The sequence below is a fragment of the Gallus gallus genome, chromosome 5 (assembly GCF_016699485.2).
Source record: "Gallus gallus isolate bGalGal1 chromosome 5, bGalGal1.mat.broiler.GRCg7b, whole genome shotgun sequence".
NCBI classification, from domain to species: Eukaryota; Metazoa; Chordata; class Aves; order Galliformes; family Phasianidae; genus Gallus; species Gallus gallus.
Genome location: NC_052536.1, coordinates 27,837,072 through 27,858,024, shown reverse-complemented (window position 1 = coordinate 27,858,024; position 20,953 = coordinate 27,837,072). Strand labels below are relative to the sequence as shown.

At 54.4% G+C, this 20,953-nt stretch overlaps 1 long non-coding RNA gene and 1 other non-coding gene across 3 annotated transcripts; one reads left to right on the top strand and one right to left on the bottom strand.

The window, feature by feature from the left end:
* Positions 1–614: 614 nt before the first annotated feature.
* Positions 615–17,791, top strand: LOC107053484. Of its 2 annotated transcripts, none has more exons than XR_006939522.1 (2): positions 615–12,234; positions 14,678–17,791. It is a non-coding gene; the product is annotated as an uncharacterized LOC107053484 (long non-coding RNA). The 2 variants fall into 2 exon arrangements; XR_005860552.2 differs by having other exon boundaries at positions 14,675–17,791.
* A 1,764-nt stretch (positions 17,792–19,555) lies between these two features.
* On the bottom strand, positions 19,556–19,644 carry MIR1617 (microRNA 1617). Its single transcript, NR_035105.1, has one exon. It is a non-coding gene; the product is annotated as a microRNA 1617 (primary transcript).
* Between the last annotated feature and the right edge of the window lie 1,309 nt (positions 19,645–20,953).

Below are 20,953 nucleotides of genomic sequence, written 5' to 3'. Positions count from 1 at the left end.
CCGAACCCCACCGCGACTCCGCTCGCAGCGGTGCGGGCACTGTGGACGCGGGGCCGCCCCACGGCGCGGCGCGGCTGCGGGACGGCTCTGCGGGGGGCAGCGGGGCGCAGCCCCAACCAACGGCTGCAGCGCGCGGGGCCGCGCTCTGCCCTCCTGCGGTGTCGGGGAGCGGCCGAAGCTGCCGCGAGCCCCTCCGCTTCTCTCGTCGCGCTGCTGCTGCTGTTGTTTACTTAAGGGGAGCAGCCGGGTTCCTCGAGCTCCCTTCCCTGCCCGGTTCCCCCTCGCCCCGGCCGGCGGGGGGCACTTCGCCGCTCTGGACGCGGCGCCCGTTCCCAGGGCTCTCAGCCTCTATAATTAACCTCGCGTTAATTGCCGAGCTGGAAACGTCACTGCGGGGACTTTCCGAAGCTCCGGAGAGCCGCCAGCGGTCACCGCTTCGTTGCCGCCTTCTGCAAACCCCCCCCCCCGTGCGCTGCCGGGGCGGGGGTGGGCGGGAATCGGCACGGCGCTGCCGGCGGGCGGGGAGGGCAGCGCGGGAGCTGCGGGGCTGCGGGGAGGGGCGGTGGGCGCGGCAGCCGGAGCGCGTTGTTAGAGGAGGGCGCGGGGCGCTCGGCGCGGCTTGCGGTGTTTGCGCGCCCCGCTTCTGGTGCGCACAGGGATGGGGTTCCCCCCGTGCACGCACTGAGCACAGCGACTAAAAACTGCTGTCCCCAACCAGGTTGGCCAAAAGCGAGGCGGGGAATTGCAAGTGACCTGCTGAGCCGGGAACGTTGGGCAGCTGGCATGCAGTGCCGTGGGGTCGTACAATCACAGAATCGCAGAAGGGCTTGGGCTGAAAGGGACCTTAAAGACCATCCAGTTCCTGCCCCGTGCCGTGGGCAGCGCTGCCACCCACCAGACCAGGCTGCCCATCCAACCTGGCCTTAGATGCCTCCGGGGACGTGGCACCCACAGTGGCTGTGCCAGCGCCTCACTGCCCTCTGTCACCTAACCTAAACCTCCCCTCTGTTAGTTTAAAGCCATTCTCCTTTGTCCTTGGGCAGAGCAGAGGGGAACAATCCCTTCCCTCTTCTTGCTGGGCACCCGGGATGCAGTTGGCCTCCTGGGCTGTAAGCACACACTGCCGGCTCATGCTTTTCATCCATCAGGGTCCCCACGTCCTTCTCAGCAGGATTGCTCTCGACGAGATCTTCTCCCAGTCTGTACATATACATGGAATTCCCCTGACCCAAGTGCAATACCCTGCAGTTGGCCTTACTGAACCTCATGACGCTCTCATGGGCCCGCTTTTCAAGCCATCCAGGTCCCTCTGGATGGCATCTCTTCCTTCAGCTACATCAACTGCACCACTCAACTTAGTGCCGTAAGCAAACCTGCTGAGGGTGCACTTTATCTCACTTGTGTAGGCCATCGATAAAGATGACACAAGTGTAAACAAAGTCAAATAAGCCATCTGACAAATAGATGAAGGAAAAGTCCCTGGAGACCTGCTTTGGCTCGTTCCCCCCACAGCCAGTTTCTGAGGTTCCAGGCTGGGAAGCCGCTGTTGCACAGAGATTCCCTCCCATGGTTCTGAGGGAAGGACCCCCCACAGGCACCCAATGCTGTCCTGCAGCCATGCTGTGTGCACACAGGGCTCAGCACGCTTCCTGCCCACAGCGCTGCTGGGCTGCCAAGTGAGCCGGTGCTGGGCAGCCACAGCTCATACCTCAGGGGTCAGGTGCTATTTTTGCTGGCCGTGCCCCTGGAGGTGCAGAAGTGTCTTTCTGCAGGCTGTGCTGGGCTCCCCCGCTCTGGGTACCTTTGCAGCATTGTGACTTCTAAGGAAGAGCAGGTGACTGTCAGTGGTGCCAGGCAAATATTGTCAGCCCTTAATCCTGCAGGCTTTGCACCTGTGAGTGACCAAAGCCCATTGTGCTAGGATGTGCTCATGCATTGGACAGCATTGCCAGCAGGTAACTGGGCTGGCCCTCGGCTGGGTGCCCGTGGGTAGGGCTCTGTGCCCCAGCAGCTCAGGGCTCTGTCAGGCATGAGGTATGAGGGCAGCGCACGGCCTCGAGGAAGGGCCACATGGATGTGGCACTGTGGTGCTAACAAGGTGCTGCAGTGGGAAAAACAGAGGTGTTCTTCCAGCGGGCGCCGGGTAAAGAAATTGGCTGAGCTCAATTGGCCCAACTTACAGTTTCCAGTGGAAAAGCCAATGTGTTTGCAGATCACAGGACAGCACAGTCATGTACCGCTGCTCGCCACAACCACCCCCAGCCCCACGCTGCAGCTGGGCTGGACTGGGGATCACCACAGTGGGTGGTGATGTGGGGCTGGGAGAGAAGAGCCGGAGCGGGGCGGTGCAGCTCACAGCAGCCGGTCAGGATTCATAGCTGCTCTTCTGCTCACAGGCCCAGCACAGCAGTGCAGTAACACAGCAGTGCAGTAAGACAGCAGCATGGTTTGCCAGGCACCCATGCCAGCTTCCAGCGGGAGCAGCCCTGGCTGCTGAGTTGTTCAGCAGACGTCAACCTGTGGAATGTTTCCGTGATATTTTTCTCCCCTGAAAGAATGTGCTAGGACTAAATGCTTTCACCTTTTTCTTTTCCTTTTTTTTTTTTTCTTTTTTAAAGAAAAGGTCAAGCACCCTCCAGGGCCTTCAGGCCTCACCACTGACCTGCCGCGTGGTGCTGCGTCCCATGCATGAGGCTTCCATCAGACCCAGTGCTGGGAGGGCAGTCCCAGGCAGCTCCCCTGTTGGCACCTTTGTAACAAAGGCCCTCAGAAAGGATGGGCTTCCTCTCACCCAGGTTTAGGTGCCTAAAAGTTAGATGTTTAAGCCTATTTAGATGGCCAGGCTTCTTGCATAGTCAATGGAGACAAGTAGGCACCTCTAGTGTGTGATTCACCTTGGCTATCTGCAGCATTTATCTGAGGGTCTGACTCACTCAGGATTGAGTGAGGAGCTGAGTGCCCGCTTCTCTCTGCAACTCTCCGGCAGGTGGGTGACTCGCTTAGGGCCCGACAGCTGATTTCTGGCCGCCCCAAACTCAGCCCCCACCCCACAGCCTGGCTCTGGGACTCTCACCCCATTTCCTTTAGGGGCCCCACGTCCAGCCCTGCCGAGCAAGGCTTGGTCGCAGCCTGCCCAAATTGTACTATCAGCCCCTATCGCCTCATCAGACCGAGTTAAATATTTATAAAGCTGCCGGGGCAGGGTCCGTGCCTTGCTACGTGTCTGTGTGTTCCCTGGCGTAGCGAAGCCCGGCATCCCAACCCCTGTACCATGTGGGACGGAGACTGCGCAAAGCTGCAGGTCCTGACGAAACGCAGCTGGGAGTGCACAGAGTGCTCGTGGACGTTGGGAAATAGGCAGGAATGAATCATAAGAGTCGGGAGAAGCTGCTAATGTGTGGGAAAAAGGCAAATGTGCTACCTCTGCACAAACATATAATAAGGAAGTATGTAATAATAATTATTGTTATTGTAATACGGTCTGGGTGAGCATTTGGGAAAAAGATATCTAATAACTGACAAGCACCACGGCTCGGTTTGTTTTGATCTGAAATTCAAACAATGGCCGTGTTTATAAGGTAATAATACACAGGGCACAGAGCGCTGGCACCGCACCAACTATGCACTCCGCAAGTCGGGTTTATATAGGTCATGCCAAACAAATAATAGTGTTCTTCAATATAATTACTGATTCATTAAGAGAATGAGAGAGAACGTAATTGAGTCTGTTTGGATTTCAGGGAGGTGTTAGATATGGTAAATTTATACATTTGACCTTGGATTTTGGAGACGTTACACGCTCGCCCAGCTCTGCTCCTCTGGAAGGCAGCGGTGACATTCCTGTTGCGGTCCCTGCAGCCGGTGCAGGACTGCTCTCACTCAGCCCCAGCAGCCCCTGGACCTACTTGAGGCTTTTCCCCAAGGAAACACAACGTGTGATGGCTCAGCTGTGGGTCCAGCATCCCTCATCCCTATTGCCAGCCTTGATGCTGCCTCCTTGCTCGTGATCCCACCAGGGAGCAGCTGCACTCTTAGAAGAAGGCTGAGCTGGGCATAACGTGGGGCTTCTAGGAAAACAGGGGCCATGCCAGCCCCGTCCACAGATGGGGGAAGTGAGCGGCTGTGAGCTGGGACGGCTGGAAGCAGTGGGGTCTGGAGCTGGATTGAGGGCATGTCCCAAAAACTGCACTGTCCCGGGGCTGACCTCTGCTCTGGAGGGAGCAAAACAGTAAAGGGAGAAACAAAACTGCTGAGTACAAGCAGCATCCAAAGCAAGTGGGAAGGATACGGTGATAATAAGCGAAGGCAGTTTTTTGTGAAGCTAAATCATGCCCCTCTGGTCAGTTGACTTCTTTGAGCTCCTAAAAAAGGCAGATCAGGAAGAAGTAGGGAGCAGAGTAAATACAGCCTTTCAAAAGCGTTTTTGATAAAGACTTTTCCAAGAGTGAAATAAACTTGGCAACCGTGGGATGAAAAGTCCCGTCATGGATTAAAAAGTGGGTCAGAGCTGATAGCAAGGAGAAAATCCATTAGAAGGATATGGCCAGCAGGGTAAGGAAAGCCTGCTGGGGGGGGGGGAAGAGGGCATGTGGAGGGGCGGGGGCAGCCCTCGGAATGGGGTGTCAAAAACAGAGACGGGGAAGAGGGATAACAAGGCAACAACATTAGCTGCCGGCGGAGCATTATTTATTGTGACTTCAAGCATGGCTGGGCAGGGCTGGGAGGTGCTCCAGAAGCTTCTAACTAAACTAGGAAACCAAACCACAGTGACGGAGAAAGTTCAGCTTACACAAGTGCCAGTGCAAACCGTTTCAGAATAAACTGGGCAAGCCTCTTGCTCTGAATTAGAAGTTAGCTTGTAGGGGTCAGATGTGGCACGGGCACTGATTGCTCAAGCCTTGCTCAACAAAGGTCGGGACCCTGGATCAGCAGGATGAATCTGTCACCGTGTAGCCCGGCTGCGTGTTGCAGTCCCCGTGTGCCTGCACTGAAGGGCCGTAGCAGCAGGGCCTAAGGCAGCTTCCTGAGAACAGCCCCGCTGGGTCCAATCGGAAGCCCACCGAAGGCAGTGTGGGCAAACAGAAACAGGGTGGGATCTGCCAATAAGCTCCTGCCTGGCCCAAGGCTGGCCCAGCTGCCGGCCCGCCTGTGGTGACGTGCCTGCCGTGGCTACAGTGCTGGGAGCCAGTTTTGGTGGGGCTGGTTGCAGCTGCCCCGTGGGCAGCCTCCAGCCCCCGGCACCGGCAGGCGAGGCCCAGGCTGCAGCCCTGAAGCTTGCCCTGTGCGGGTGTCTGGCCATCATGGAGCGGGAACGGCTCTGCCGGGACAAGCGCAGATCCTGGCGGGGTGTGGTAACACCGAGCCCCGTGCAACAAGAAACGGAAGGGGAGTGCATTTGTAAATAATTTACTAGAATGACCTACATGCTACCAAGCCTTTGTTCCCTCTTATGCAGTCAGTAGAGAACCACACAGCCTCAGAGAATGAAGTCTGAGGACCGAACGCTGAGAGGTGACACAGAGCAGAGGCATCTGAGCCTTTCCTGTGGGAAGGCAGCCTGAGGTGCCTTCAGAGTTTCTAAGCTTTTCCAAGCTTTGTGGAGAAGCGGGAGAGGGAGAGATGTCCCACAGCCCTGCGGAGGGAGCAGGGAGGGGACAGCTTGCTGATGGTGCTTGTCACGTGTTTGGAGCTGCCAGCGCTGCACTGGGGCGGCAGCGTGTGCATGGAGAGGGAGAGCTATGGTGGAGGAATCAAGGCCTGGGCTAATTGCCAGCAAAGGAAAGCAGATCGTGCTCTTCATGAGAGCAGAGAAACTGGGCCTGGTGTGTGAGCTGCCTTTGAGAGCTGGCTGGAGATGGGACTCCACGATGCCCAGCTACATGGCACAGTTCCCTGGACATTGCCAAGCCATGGTGGCCTTGGGGATCGACAGCAGGACGCTTCCTCTCTGCAATCTTTGCCTTCTGTCATGGGATGAGGTGTGGTGCACAAACGTGAAACATCAGTCACTAGCCACCGGTGGGGCCAAAGGAAGGCTACTGCTCACGCTTGTTGCTACTTTCTTCTTCTTTATAATTCTGCTCTGTCAATCGTGTGATTATAGAAGAATCTCAGTTTTCAGCTAAGAAATGTATGCTTTTCTTGCTGGCTCTTGCAGAGACAAACCTGGAAATTCTAGAGTGTTGAGTCCAAAGACTGAAGAGTCAGAAGATGAACAAGCACAGAATCCAACGTTACTGGTTTTCCAAATTTTTTAATTGTATTGTTTAGGTGACTGACAGTATTTTGGAACCCCTCTCTCGAAGGTTTGGGATTAGCTGTCCCAAAAAGAAGAGCATGTTGGCTGCCTAGTGCTACTTGGGAATGTCAAAATCCCAGCCCATGGCTCTGCAGAACTCGCTTAGTCTCTCTTGCTCAGAAGCCCAGGACCACCTTCTGAGGCTCGGAGAGAAAAGCTGGTCAGGTTTTCTCTGTGAGCTCTGCTTCACGTGGCAGTCCAGCTGGACAGCCCTGCCAGCAGCAGGAGCTGTGGCCCCACCATGGCTACCTGGCCTCCCCTGTGAAGCAGAAGTAGCACTGGCATTTCTTAGCAGGTGAGGATCCACCCAGCACACTGCTGCAGTACCTGGCATCTTTGTGTCTGCCCTGACCATTCCACTCGGCACCAACAGCATGTGCACAACCTGTGCTTCTTTGTTTTTGGCTGTGGCTTCTCTGTGGACAGACTTGCTATCTCTGGGCCTACAGAGATGATTCACATTTCTCCATTTTTAGACATAATAATAATAATAATAACCAGTGTCTTCTGACTCCCACTTGTGCTGCCCCTCAGTGTGTGCACCTCGGCCCTGGGAGCCGAGGAGCTGTACCCACTCATTGCTGCTGAAGTTGGCTGACCTCAGTGCAGGGATGGGATGCGGGGTGGAGGTGTGCAGCTCTTCCCGAGTCCACATTGCTCAGTCGGTCACCTCTTATCTCACTGATGGATCGAAACCCCACGAATTCACGCTGTGGTGGATGTGACTGTGTCCGTTGCAAACGCAGCTGTTCCAAAACGCAAACCAGAATTTTTAAGTGCTGCTGAAGTGGTGAAAACCCTTTGAGGAGCAGGTGTGGGGCCGGTGGATGGCAAAACCTTCCTCAGTGAAACTGCTCAAAAGAGCAAGTCTGTTAACGAACAGAGGGTCTGTGTCCGGGTCCAACAGCACTGGCAGATGGCAAGAGCCAGCAGCAAGAGTGAGCAGTGCACCCTAGGAAAAGCATCCAGAATAAACCAGGAAGGTGAAGGAACGCGTCAGTCTAAGCCTTGCTTCCTGAAGCGGCACAAAGCCCGTCCCAGGAAGGAGTGCTGCTGCAGCGACAGAGCGGTGCAGTGGGATGTCTGCCCCAGAGCTGTGCTGCGTGCGGCCCCCGAAGTGCACGTGGGCAGGGCTGGTTTTTCCATCTCTCTTTACTACCAGAAAAAGCAAAGCACCCCTCTGAGCGTGCTCGCCGGACTAGGAGGAGCGTGCACGCATGTGTGTTTGCGGGTGCACAACGCCGAGCACGTGAACAGCGGCCGCAGGGTGTCATGGAGCATGCAGCCCACGCAGGGCCGGGCCGGGCCGGGCGTGCTGACGGCAGCGTGGCTGTGGCGGGCAGGGCTCCTCCGTGCGCTGATGAAACGCAGCTGGGCTCCGCAACCAGCTCACTTGGTAGAGAAGAGTCTAGAAGGGCTCGTGCCAGCTATAAACAGAGCGATCAGCATACACAGGATGTGGTGAGCAGCTACAGGCGTCCCGTTATTAACTTCACTTTTATTTCAAGGGGATTCACTTCTCTGTTCTGTTTCCCATTTGGGAAGTGAAACCTAAGACCACGGCACCACTTAGCAGAAAGAATTTGGTCGCTGCTCATTTGTTTTTCTAGTTGATTCTTCTTTTTCTCCTGCAAAGGTTACTCCGCTGTTCCTTTGACAGAATTCATGGAAATTACTGGCAGCGCGCTGACTCTTCGCTCTCTGTTTCTCTCCTGAGGAATTATCTCATCTGCGCTCATTGAAGACTGTTGACTCTGAGGGGAGTGTTTACTTGAGGACACCTCGCCTGGCCAGGAAGGAGCAATGCGGAGAGCGAGCGCTGGTTCCTCCCAGTCACAGCCCAACCAGCCTGTGCTGCGCCGAGGTGCTTTGTAAACATTTGTTCATCCTTGCACACACCTCCCACCCCCCGTAAGGTGAGGAAATGTTATTGCCACCTTTCCACAGATGGAAGAAGTGAGCACAGAGAGGTGCGGTGACTCATCGGCCGCAGCTGAGGCAGAGCTGGAGCTGCGGAGCCAATCTCCCAGCCCTGACATTGCCGGCAGTCACGTTCTCACCCGGCGCTGGGACGTGGGCAGCGCCAGCCCCATCCACCTGCCGCCCACCTGTCCTGGGAGGCGGCAGCGTGCATCTCAGCGTGTACAGAAAGAGATCAGATCGCCGTGGCTTGCTCCATGTGCTGGTGTCATCGCAGCATGGTGTGCTGTTACGTCATGATGTTATTACGCTTGAAACTAGTGCATGGCTGCTCACAGTAACAGGGCAGGGGGCTGAACATGACCTTGTGCTGCTCAAGCACATCACACGGCACACGCACACTGCACCGGGGTGTCAGTCAGCCCCACCGCACTGCAAGGACCTGCCTCGATCTGCATGCTGGGCATGGCCGGCCCTGTCCCTGTCTCTGTCTCTATCTCTGTCTCTGTGCCCATCTCCATCCCTGTCTCCGTGCCCCCTTCTCGGCCAGGCCTGCATTAGTGCAGCCCCACACACTCGGTGCAGGTAACTCAGAGGAAATGTGGCTCTGTGACACAGTGGAAGGAAAGTATTTGCCTCTCCGGTGGAAATGGCTCTCACAGCACACGGTCATAAGGACTGCAGCCCATGTTCTCAGGGGGTGCTGCCTCTTGGGAGTGATGGGTGCTTGTTGGAAGCCAAGCTGCCCTCGGTGCGAGCACTCAGCAGAGAGGCACTCGGTGCCTAATGGCAGCTGTACGTTCAGGGCTGTATGTTGCCACTACTTGGTGGCACCTATTGCTGTTTACGGTCTTCATCAATATCGCTCCCCTCTCCCACGCAGAATCAAGAACAACAACAACTAACACCCCCACTCCTTATCACCTCTGCTCGCTTTCCACGCTGTCTGCACGAGCATGGTTTCACTCATCCCCAGCTCAGCGCGGGCGAGTCACATCAGTCAGTTCCACTTTGTGACGCAGCTCTGTCTGTCTGTCTGCTCTCAGGTCTGGGCAGGATGCGCTGTGATCAGATTCACCGTACCCGAGGGAAGGGTAGAGTTTGCTCTACACATCTGTTCATTTTTAAGTAAAACGCTCGGTACTTTCTTCTTTTAAATGAAACCTTTGAGACAGGTCATCCTCATTAAGCTTGCACCTAGCTGCCTCTTGCCTAGCCAGCTGTAAAACCAGTGTTCATTGCCACAGTGAAGCCCAAAGAAGGAACCTCCTTGACATCTGTGGGCTTTGGGACAGTTCGGGAGCCTGGTCCTGCATGTGTTGAGGGGCATGGCCAAACACCCATGAATTTCAAGGCATGAGAAACCAGGGTCTCAGTGGTGCTTAGGAGCAGGGAGGACACGCAGCCGAGCACCTGGACCGTTACAGGCCTCCCTGCATCTCGTCCTACCTTGGTGTGTGGTTCTGAAGAGCACTGGGACCTTGTAGGTGTAGGGGAGTAGAGAGGAAGATGTCTCTTACTCTGGCCCTCCTTCAGGCAGCAGCACCACCTAAGGCTGCAGAGCCCAGGCTCCCTGCCTTCGCTGAGAGTCAGGCTGGAACTGCAGGGTGTGGGGAAGGCAGGCCAGGCCATGAAGGGGATGGAGAACGTGGGCCAACGTGTTGGGGAGGCTGGAGTCAGCACCTTTTGTCCAGAGAAACAGAGGGCCCTCTGTAGTGGAACTGGCAGAGAGTTAATCTCATAGTTAAACTGTTACTGGGCTTCACCTGCTCTTATCCCTCCATGGTGCAAGGGGCAAGGGGCTCAGTAGGTCAACTGGCACTGGGACCTGACAGCAATTAAAGGGACCCCGCCGAGGCCCAGGATTTGACCCGCGCTTTTTTGGTTAGGTCCCTTTCCACACCATATCAGTCCTCACAGATGTCATTTGTGCTTCAGTGTGGTTTGTGCTAAACAAAGTAAAGCCTTGCAAAGCGGAACACGCGGCCCAAAGCCAGGGATGTACCAAATAGAACTCACAAGCCACCGTACAGTAACATGCACAGGGCACTCACGAGAGCAGTCCCAATGTAACTGACGGGTACGTGGCTGTTGAGTCCGTGCAAAACATGGTACCTGAATGTCAGGAGTCCCGGAAGGGGAAGACAGCAGTGCCAGCAGTGAGGTTTTGAGAGGCACACGAAACAACTAGTTGAGAAGGAGTTACAAATCCAGGGCAAACGCCCAGGCAATACCCCACCTTCTTCTCATAAGAGGCATATAGCCAACACCCCATCATACTGGTAATCAGGGCCCTGGATAATGTGGGGTTTGTTTGCTGCTAATATAGCCATTGTATCTACCCTAGCTGCAGAGCCCTGCTCCTGAACTGAGGCACCAGGACTGCAAGTTACAGCTCTGCTGGCTGAGAGCTTTCTGAATGGGAACACAGAGCAACCCTCCCTGTCTCTACACATTCTAGCTCAGCAACGTGTGCTACACCCATTCATCTGAACGCAGAAATAGCTCTGAAACTCATGATAAGGCCTTAAATGCCATCACACAGCTCATTTATTTCCCCACTGTCCCGAAGTGCTTCCCAGGTGCTGAAATCCTGGCTGCCAAAACCTCCATAGCCTCTGCCGACAACCTCAGTGACATAGCTCTGCGTTGCAGCACCTTCCCTGCTGCTGCGGGCAGGGTGCTGCCAGAGGCTGTGCGTTCAGCCACAAGACGCCAGGAGCACTGAGGGTGGTCGCTGTGCCTGGCACGCAGCTGGGGAACCGAGGCCCCTAAGGGACGTGCCATGTCCCCACACAGAGGGGAAGCGTGTGCCAGAGCAGCAGCAGCAGCCGGTGCCTCTCTTTTTCCATGCGTCTGTCCCCTCCTCAAAGCAATTTAGCAATTTTCTTCGCCTTGATGCCAGTGGCATTACATAAGTGTAACCTGGTTGTGAGATCACGATACGACACGTCGATTAGCCAGGGAGGCACAAGGTCATAACCAGCCTGAGGAAGGAGAGGCAGGCTGTGCATACACACAAACACACCTAGGTGGATGTATATAAACACACGTGGGCCCCTGGTGTTCCCATCGCAGATGTGCTGTGCGTGGCACATGTCAGCCGGGGCAGGCTATCGACCGCTGCCTGTGTTTCTGCATCAGAACCTTTCGGTTTTCCCTTTCAGGCTTGGAGTTACTTCTCTTTTACATAAATAGCACCACTCGAGGCTGCCTTCCCGATAGGTGGAATAGTTTCCCCTTGAGAAGGAACTGGTGGAAATCCCCTCTCTTGAGACATTTTAACTCTGCCAAAAAATGTACAATGGGAGTGACTGCTTTAACTAGCAAGCTGACTTTGGATGAGCTAATGGATTTTTCCATCACTAGTGTCTAGTTCCAGGGATTTCCATGAATTGCTGTCAGGACAGAAGAAGGCAACAGATTGCAACTGCGGGATCTGCTGTTTCAGCTCCACTGACACGTCATTCCCTCAGGACACCCAGTGACCTGGTTAATCTAGTTCCTTGCTTCTGACTTCTCCTCGTAAATGATTTATCAACTGGCGTGGATCCCTGTTTGCTTAAGGAGGCGTGTGACGACCTCTCGCAGGCTGGCTGCACAGAGCCACGGCTGTGTTTGGCAGCCGGCTGCCGGCCGCAGCTCGTGACCCTTGGCTGGGGGAGCAGGGGATGGGCAGCAGAGCCCGGTGGGTGATGTTTATGAGGCTGGCCGGAGGGCGCTGGTGACCAAGCTGCAGGCTCGGCAGTGGGAGCACTCGCCTAGGACCTGCCTCAGCCCACTCTGACCCCCAGGGTATGAAGGCGCGGTGGGCAGAGGGTTGGCGTGGGCTGTGACTGCCCGCCACGGGAGCGCCAGCTGCACCAGAGCCATCCTTGAGGTCCCTGCTCTCCACGGAGGAAATAACGCCAACTTTGGTCCGTTGCCTTGTCCACAGCGAGGCAGCATCCGTGGGGTGACATCAGTGTCACGTCTGAAGCAGATGCAGCTCTGGAAGTCTTCACGTGCACACGTAGGTCAGTATGCGTGTCACCACACACACAGCACGGCTGTAAGAAAGAGACGGTACAGATCTGAACTCAGTCAGAAGCCAGGGAGAGAGGATGGAAATGACTCCTGCAAGCTTTACATCCTGCCTTTGTACCTGGGCTAAAGGAGCGTGGAAAGAGATCAGATAGCACAAATTGGGCACCCTTCTAAAAAACTGTCTATGGGCAACTCCCCGCCTTCCCTCCAGGCCAGTTATTGCCACTTCCTGCTCTGATTGTTTCAAATCCGGTTATCTGGAGTTATGCCTGTTCTGGCAAATACGGTGCAGCAGAGGGGAGGGACCGTTCCAGCCAGCGCTGTATGCATGCCACAGATCGCAGAGATTAGCATGGGAGGAACCGCAGGGATGAGCTGCTTGAGGCAAATAGTGGGAAGCTTACAACAGAGCTGCTTAACAATTACAGTCATGAAACTGTAGGACAAAATCTTTATTTTGGGGACACGAGGCCGCGCTGGGTTTCCAGCTGGCGGGAGGTTGTCTTGTAGGGGCAGCACGTGGCAGTAAGGCGAGGAGGAAGCCCACCACAGCCAGCCCACTCCCCAGCAGCGCCGTGTCGCACCACCCGAAGGCCACACATCATCAGGAGGGCTGGGCTGCAGCGAGGAACCTGCAGCCACATGCAGGCAGAGGCAAGGGTGTGTTCCTTCCCGCATAAGGGTGGGTCTGGAGCAGCCTGCAGCTTCATGGGACCTCAGGGGTGGTCGTTCCTCTTAGCCCACAAGGGTGGAAGTTGCAGCTCCTGTTCCCTTTTTCGGGGTCACGCCACCTTCTTCTGCCTCAGCAGGAACCTCTGTGTTCACGCCCCATGTGCTCCCACTGCACACCTCCTACAGCAGACCAACAGCGTGGAAGGACAGACAGCTGGCAGAGCGTGTGAGGGCTAATCCCACCTCACCAGGAGCACCACAGCCACTCTGCTGCTCAAATCCCAAACCCGCGTCCCCAACAACGAGTTCAGTCTAGGCTGGTCTCCCATGTGCCCCATGAGATGCTCATCATAGTAACAAAGCAGAGAGGTGGGACGGGAGAAGAGGCAGAGGCCAATGAGTTATCCCGAAATCATATTTCTAACCTTCTAATATGTGTGGATTTGCCTCAGACGTAACTTCAGTCCGAATTCCCAAGTGCTGATAGATTTGTGAGTGGATAACACAAGGCTCAGGCTTAGCAACAAGCCCGAGCTCACTGACTTCACACCGCCTGTCCCATACACCGTCTCGCTCTCCAAACAGCAGAGAGGAGCCTGGTCCGTGTAGGAACTATGTCCTTCCAAGCAGCACAAGTACTCCTGACTCTAACCCCTTGGAACTCAAACGCATTTACCAGGGACAGCACAGATGCAAGTGATGCAAGTACAAAACTCCCCAAAAACATTCCCGTGTCCCTAGGGCACTGAAACAAGAGCCAGGATTTCTCATTGACCTCCTCCGTGGCAGGTGCACAGGTTTAGCAACTACGCACTAAAGAGAGCAGCCAGAAACCATTTGGCAGAGACAGGACCAGAACCTGCTTCCTCTCATCTCCAGCTGCCCAGGTTGCTCAGAATCATAGAATCATTAAGGTTGGAAAAGACCACTAAGGTCATCCAGTTCAGCCATCCGCCTACCACCACTGTTGCCCACTAAACCATGTTCCTTAGTACCACAACTACACGTTCCTCCAACACCTCCAGGGGCAGCTTCCAAGTGCCTGGCTTTGTTCCGGTCCTGGCAACACAGGGCGATTTTCTGGTCTTTCTTTTCTATATCCGAAAGGGTTTTTAATTTGCATTTTTTACCACAACCAATCGCAGATATTTTCATTGAACTGTTCACGCAGAAACCATTTTATTGAGCTGTTCTGGTTTTGGTGTGCTTAAATCATCCAGCTGGCAGAGCAGGCTAGTGCATGACAGTGAAGTCACATACCTCTCTGCTGGATCTGACCGTAGGAGATCCTACCAGGTCAAGGTTGCAGCTGCGTGTCACGCAGTCGTGGCATCCAAAGTTACCGTCGCTCTTTGAGGAAGACTGGCTCGGAGCTGAGAGGCAGCTGACCACGGTTTCTTATCCAGGTCCCCTGCTGATGAGGCTCAGACTAAATCTGCTGGCAAAACCTAACAAGATTGCAAGCAGAAGGACACAGCTACGGATAAATAGAAGTGAGGGGAATAATAGCCTGCTTTTCTTGGACTGGGTCCAATATTCACTAAAGGGATTCCCATGAGCATCAGTAGGATTCCAATCAGAACATAAATTCCTTATAAATTTTCTTCTACTTTATTAAACCATAAAAAAAAATCAACCCAGCCCCCCCCTCTCCCCCCAATAATCACACACACACACACACAAACCAGCCTAACAACTATTTTAAGAGCCGTTTCCCCCTTTTCTTAAATATTTATTCTCCTTTCTGCTCTTTCTCAGTAGCAGGAAGGCCAGATTGCTTCTCTGACAGCTCCGTGACCTGACAGCTGCCCACAGTCTGAGCAGTGCTGCTCCTGACCAGGAGAGCCAACCTGCTGCGAGCTGCTGCAGCTCAGTGCACGAGTGCTGGGGGAACATCCAGCTCGCAGGACGGCTATTCACTAAGGGCCCCAACAGGACATCCTTCCTGTATTAGTATTGCCTCCCTGAACTATCAATTAAAAAGAACGCCACAATTCTGTACCCTGTGGATGCCGCCTGCCTTCTGTGCGCGCACAAATCCCGCTACGAGAGGTACTGTAAGTACTGAGGTGTTAAAGACGCCAGAGGGTGCCCAGTGGGATTTCAGAAGAGCAGCGGTCCCGACTGCTTTGGATGTCAGCGCAGGTCGGACGTGTGAGCCCCAGGCCCCGCCTGTAGGGCCCCACCACCTTTGGAATCTGGTTCCCTCAGCTCCCTCTGTGAATACGGCAGTTAGCTCCCAGGGTATTGCGAGGATGGAAAAAGTAAAGACTATGAGTTCTCAGGAAATATTGAAACGGGGTCAACTGAGTAACATTTAAGTCAATTAGAAAGACGGTCTGTTAACAGTCTGTTAATAGCTGGCTGAGATGGATTCCCATGATTCCCGGTGCCAGCATCTCCGCTCACACAAGGAAATATTTATGACTCTTCTCCCTCAAAAGCCTGGTTAACCTCATTTAAAGCAGAGAGCACGAAGATAGATCTATCAACATTAGGGACATCAACTCTCCCTTTTTGTCCCCACGATTACAAGAGAAAAGGAGAATTCAAACCTTAAAGTGGGAAGTGAATTACGCAGAGTGGCCGCAGATGGGAGCCATTAAATGCCCGGCTGCGTTTTTTTAATTGAAACAATACAGCAATTTACTATACAAATAGCTCTGGCAGAGCGCTGCTCTGGTGCTGTGGAAGCTGCCCGCCCCGCGTCCCACGGGTCACACACGGCAGCACGGCGCGGACCTCCCGCTCCCAGCAGAGCCGCCGGCACCCGGGGCGAGGCGCACCCCTGGGCACAGCACCGCGGCTCCGCCTCGCTTTCCAGACGACTCCAGGAACGTCAGGACGAGCTCCCAGCGGCAGCTCCCGGCCCATTACCAAATACAGAGTCCAGAGGGAAGCGAGTCCTCGCTCCTCCTTTTGGGCGAGGCGAAGGGGAAAAAACAAAGCCGGATGGGTCCCACTGTCATCTTGACTGCCCGCGGGTTTTGGTCTGAGCTCCCGAAGCTTTAGGCCTGCCTGTAAGTCCAGCTTTGAAAGGGAAGGCGTTTATTTTCAGTTTTCTGACGAGTGAGTAATGGGGCTGCCATCTAGAGGCCACTGCAACTTTCCAGCACATTCCTTCGGACAGGAGTGGCATTGTCAATAACCTCCTCCTCCCACTACCTCCTCATGAAGGACTTCTCGCTTCTAAATGAAACTGTTACAGTACAAAGCACTTCTCCATCCACATCCCTGCCCACGGCGGCGGGCTGGAACTGGGTGATCTTTAGCGTCCCCTCCAACCTGAGCCATTCTATGATTGTGTCATCTCTCATTCAACGATTGCAAATTCTGCCTTAATCAATCCGGCTTAAGAAGGAGCTCTACTGATAGGTAATCTGTGTATCCGCTGCAGGAATGGGATGCTGGGAGTGCTGGCTCTATGAGTCTCAACTCCATCCTTCCATCCTGTCCCTGAGCTGAACAGCACCAGCCAAACTGGGCCAAACTCAGCGGGATCCACTTTAGACCCTGCCTTGCATAGAAGTCGGCTGCTGCAAATGTGAACAGGAGGCAGATACAGGGCAGCCATGGCCACCCACCGCTCACCACGTGAGCTGCCTGCTCACTTGTGCTAAACCCTGTGCCCAAATGGAGCGGCCCGGCAGGCTGCAGGGCAGCAGGGAGTGAGGGCCGCACTGTGCTGCGCAGGCCTGGCAGCAGAGGAACCCCACTCCAGTGCTTTGCAGAGCACTTCAAATTTGCTTGCAGACTGCCTGCCTCGCACCCCGCACCCACCAATTGCAAAATCCCCTGTTGATATGACTAAGAGTCACGCTCTGCAGCCTCAGCTTTGGGTTCTACCTCTCTCGGTCCTGAAATGGGGACAGGGAAGTGCCAGATGCTTTCTGTTCTCCTTGCTCAGGACTCTGCGACCATGGGTGTTTTTGAGTCAGCGGTGCTCAAGGGACCTTTCAGTCAGCATAACTGCGTGAGTGGCCAAATAAAAACAGGCCCAAACGCCAATGGGGCTCTGCTTACATCAAGGAAAGGGGAAGCAGCTCTTCTACAGCGAGCGCTAGCTCGCAAGAGGCGGCTAAAAATAGGGCTGCCCTCTACAACACTTCCGTCCTGCCTTTGACACGCTCGCGGCTTTCATGTCCCATCGGCCCCGCCATTTCCTCGCCCCACACTCGGCATCGCCCCACAGCCCTTCCTGTCCGCGCGGGGCTTTGAAGCATGGGCAGCTCCCTCACGCCAGATGGCAGAGGGCACTTCCTCTGCTTTCTTCACTCTTTTTGAGTGCTTTGGTCACAAGTGAGAAGTGGGGCGGGTCCCGGTGAAGGTCTCGCCCCAAGAAGACGCTGGAAGTCCCAGAGGTGACCAAGACAAGGAAGGCGTTCCACAGTGGAGTGTTTTCAAGGGTGTTTTCCTCGGTAAATGAAATGATGGGAAGTGTTTCTGTCGATACCTCCAGGACAACATTCCCAAGTATTGGCTTTCAGTTTTGGCATTTGTTCCTGGAGGATCGGGGGCTGGAAATGGCACAGACCTGCTTCTCGGAATTAGCAGGAAAACAAAGGAGCAATGTGCAGGAGGGGATGTGAAGGGGCCGATGCCTGTCAGCAGGCAGTGACACCGCACGGCTGGCAGATGATGGCCCATGGAAGATGGCAGCACAGCAGCAGCAGCGTGCCATCAGAGCAGCAGAGCCCTGGTTCTGCCTGCATGTCTGTGAGAAGAGGCACGGGACAGAGCTCAGTGTGGGCGGGCTGTTAGGCTGAGGAAAAGGCGATGACTTCTCTTAACCTCAGTGAAGCAGACTGTTGAGAAGGCCTGTGCATTTGCCCAAGGTTTTCCAGATGCTGAGTAAATAAAATCCCTGAGAAGCTGGACCAGTTGGCACCTCGTTTACCTTTGTCTTCCCTGCTTTTCAGCCCAGCAGGTACCCTGATGTCCTGATAAGGACAAACAGGATGAGGCACGTTCACAGGACCACAAGAGGACAGAGCAGCTCACCACCGTACTGTCAGATGGCAGGAGCTGAGTCCCGGTGGCCTGGGGGCCGGCCCTCTCCTCCAGGCGCCTGCTATCTGCTTGTTGTGGCCTCGTGTTCTTAGGCAGAGGAATTTGGTCTTGAAGGGGAGCCATTTTGCAACCCCCAATTCTGCTCGGAAAGAGCCAGCAGAGGTCCCTTGCTGTAAAAGGGCTGATGAGGAGGGAGAACAGCCTGGGCCTCTGCTGGGCCTGAGAGTGCAGCTTCCCTGGAGCCCTGAGGCGGGCAGAGGCTGGTGTGAGAGCACAGTTCTGGTTCTGGTATGCAGAAAGGCTGCCCCGGGGAGGTTGTTTAGAAAGGGTGGAACAGGAAAGTCACACCTGGGGATAGAGCCCCCGGGCAGCCTGCAAGGCAGCCTCCAGGGAATAGCTGCCCTGCTGTGAGAGGGCTACTTTGGGCAAGGGATGTAAAACAAAGCAGAAAGCCGTCAGCTCAGAGGGCACATCCAGAGACACTTTCACCAGACCAAGCCAGAAGTGACTTCCTGAAGCTTCTTTGTCACCAACCTGCTTGAGAAGAGTGGCACCACTGAGTGTCACTGCTGCTGACTGGAAGCAGGGCTATGTCAGGAGGCTGCCAGCTCTATTCCTGGGCAGCTCCTGCAGGCACACGTGTTTGTCCTCGGGGGTGAGGAAGGTGCTGGGGTGGCTCCTCAGCAGTTCTCTGGTACAGAAGAGGAAACTTGCAAACTCCTGCAACCTCTAAGCCCCAGCAATCACTCTCAACAACAGCTTGTGAAGGTTTCTTGGGTGGTTGGTTTGTGGTTTTTTACAGTTGTAATTTAGTATCTTACTTCAGTATGATCATACTTAACTGTGATCTTACTTCAGCGCCCCCCTCGCTCCTCCCAACTGCTAGCGGTCACTGGTGCCTGCTGTCAAGCTGTGCCTGCATCCTTCAGGAGCTGCCGAGGGCCTGGATGACAAACTCCCACAGCCCTCGGGTCACCCTGTGGGCCCTCACGGCAGAGGGATGGAAGGGGCACAGGGGGGCTGCCACAGATCCTACGTGAGCGGCACACACCTCGGCTAAGTGCTGAGGCCCTGCTCCCCTCCTCTTCCTTCCGCCCCCAGCAGGTGAGCGTGCCGGAAACCACACGGGGGGAGGAAGGCAGAGTTTCCAGTTCTCTAGGCAGGGGTGCTGCTATGTATTTTCAGTATACAAATATATGTTTTTTTTTTTTTTTTTTTTTCCACAAAAGTGATGGTTTGGGTCACCAGGGCTATTTTAAGATGGGTTTTGCGTTTCCTCCAGAAAGGGCCTTTCCTTGAGGCAGTGTTACAGCACCATCTGGTGGGTCCCTGCGAGCCTCGAGCAGCAAAAGGAGCCGTGCTGCTTGTTGCAAACGGTCGCAGCACTGCCAGCAGAGGGGCCCGGACCATGCGGCCCTCTGCAAACAGAGCCCTGTCCACGGCACACCAGCCCTCAGCAAGGGCTCTCGAAGATGTGAATACTCCTTAACTCCTTAACCACCGCCTCCTCTGGCGCATAGGCATCTGCAACGCCATATTAAGGCTACAGGAGCATCTGCAGGTTTTGACACTTTCAGCTTAGACTGGCAGGTGCTCACGGCCGTTAAAAGCATGACTTACTACATCTTACCCATGCCAGCCACAAAACAGTATCTGAAGGCCTCTGAAACACAAGGAGAAATCAGCTGCCTTAGAACTGCTGAGTGCTAGCTGTTGGGCAATAGAAAATAAGCATTCATGTAGGGTTCTACTGGGCCTGATCTCAGTCTCCAGTGATGCATCTCATGTATACACACACAGGCAAATACACTGAGAGCAATTCCTGATCTGGACTGAAGCATCTACTCTACGTACGCTGATCTGCATCTTTATAGCTCCACTTGCCACTGCGGAATACCCATGCAGCATACATGTTCGCAAAGATGAGGGAAGAGATTCAACCCTGGTTATGGGAAATTGCCACTATACCACACCAAAGCATCATTCAATCCCCATGAAACTCTTTATTTTAAACCCTTCATTAATCTTGAAGAGTGGTTTTTACCTTACACTCTCACCTCTCCCTCATCACTCGCTCACATGTAGGCCCAGTAAATCAAGAGCAGTGATCATCCTTTGAACATCTTGAGACTACTCCCACCTACAGGGCTGCCACTACCTAGTATTTCACTATAGCTTATTATTTGGTGTTGTTTTAACCCAAGCCCCCAACCTGTTAGGCCATGCCCTTTCCTTTTGGTTCTCTGTGCAGGCCTGGAGTGGCTCCATACGTGGAATCAGTGCACCTGCTGTGCACCCCACTGTTAGCTAATGTGCAGAGCACCTTGCTTACGTGCCCCCAAGCTGCAACTCTAGTAGGCAGGTCAGTGCCAACCCTGACTGGTAAATCGCACTAAGTTGCATGATCTGTCAAACAGATTCCCAGCACCACAGCTCCCATTCAAACCAAACAGCTTCCTGAGAGGCGGCTACTTGAACTGCAAAAGTCTGAGTCAGCCTCAGGCTGAAGAGTTCCCAGCTCTAGGCTGCTTCACAGCACATGTGGGCAATGCCCACTGCTGCCAGGCCACCTGGCTCTGAGGTCTCACAGCTCAGATTGTCTCTCTGTGTAAGTTAGCCTTGCCTTCAGCTGCTCTCATCGAAAGAGATTGCTGCCTGGGGCTGTTACACCTCCTGAGGGACACAAAGATTGTATTAAAAAAAATGATGTAGACGCACCCAACTACTGTAGAATTCATAGAGAAATAGATACTACCTACACTGTTAAAAATAAAATAATAAAAAAAGAACACGTTAAAAAGCAATCCTGAAGCCCTTGTGCATTCTTGCTTGTAAAATGAACAGCAAATGTCCTTCTGCAAGAGTAAGTTCAGTGCTGAAGAGGTGAGGCTGGCAATTACAGTGGCGCCTGTTCCCAGCGCAACAGCTACTAGCAGTATTTCCTAGGACTATGCTACTTACCCTTGCCTCCACTACTCACTCCCAAGCACTCTGCTGGCCCTACAACCAAGCCCAGCTTTGACTGGA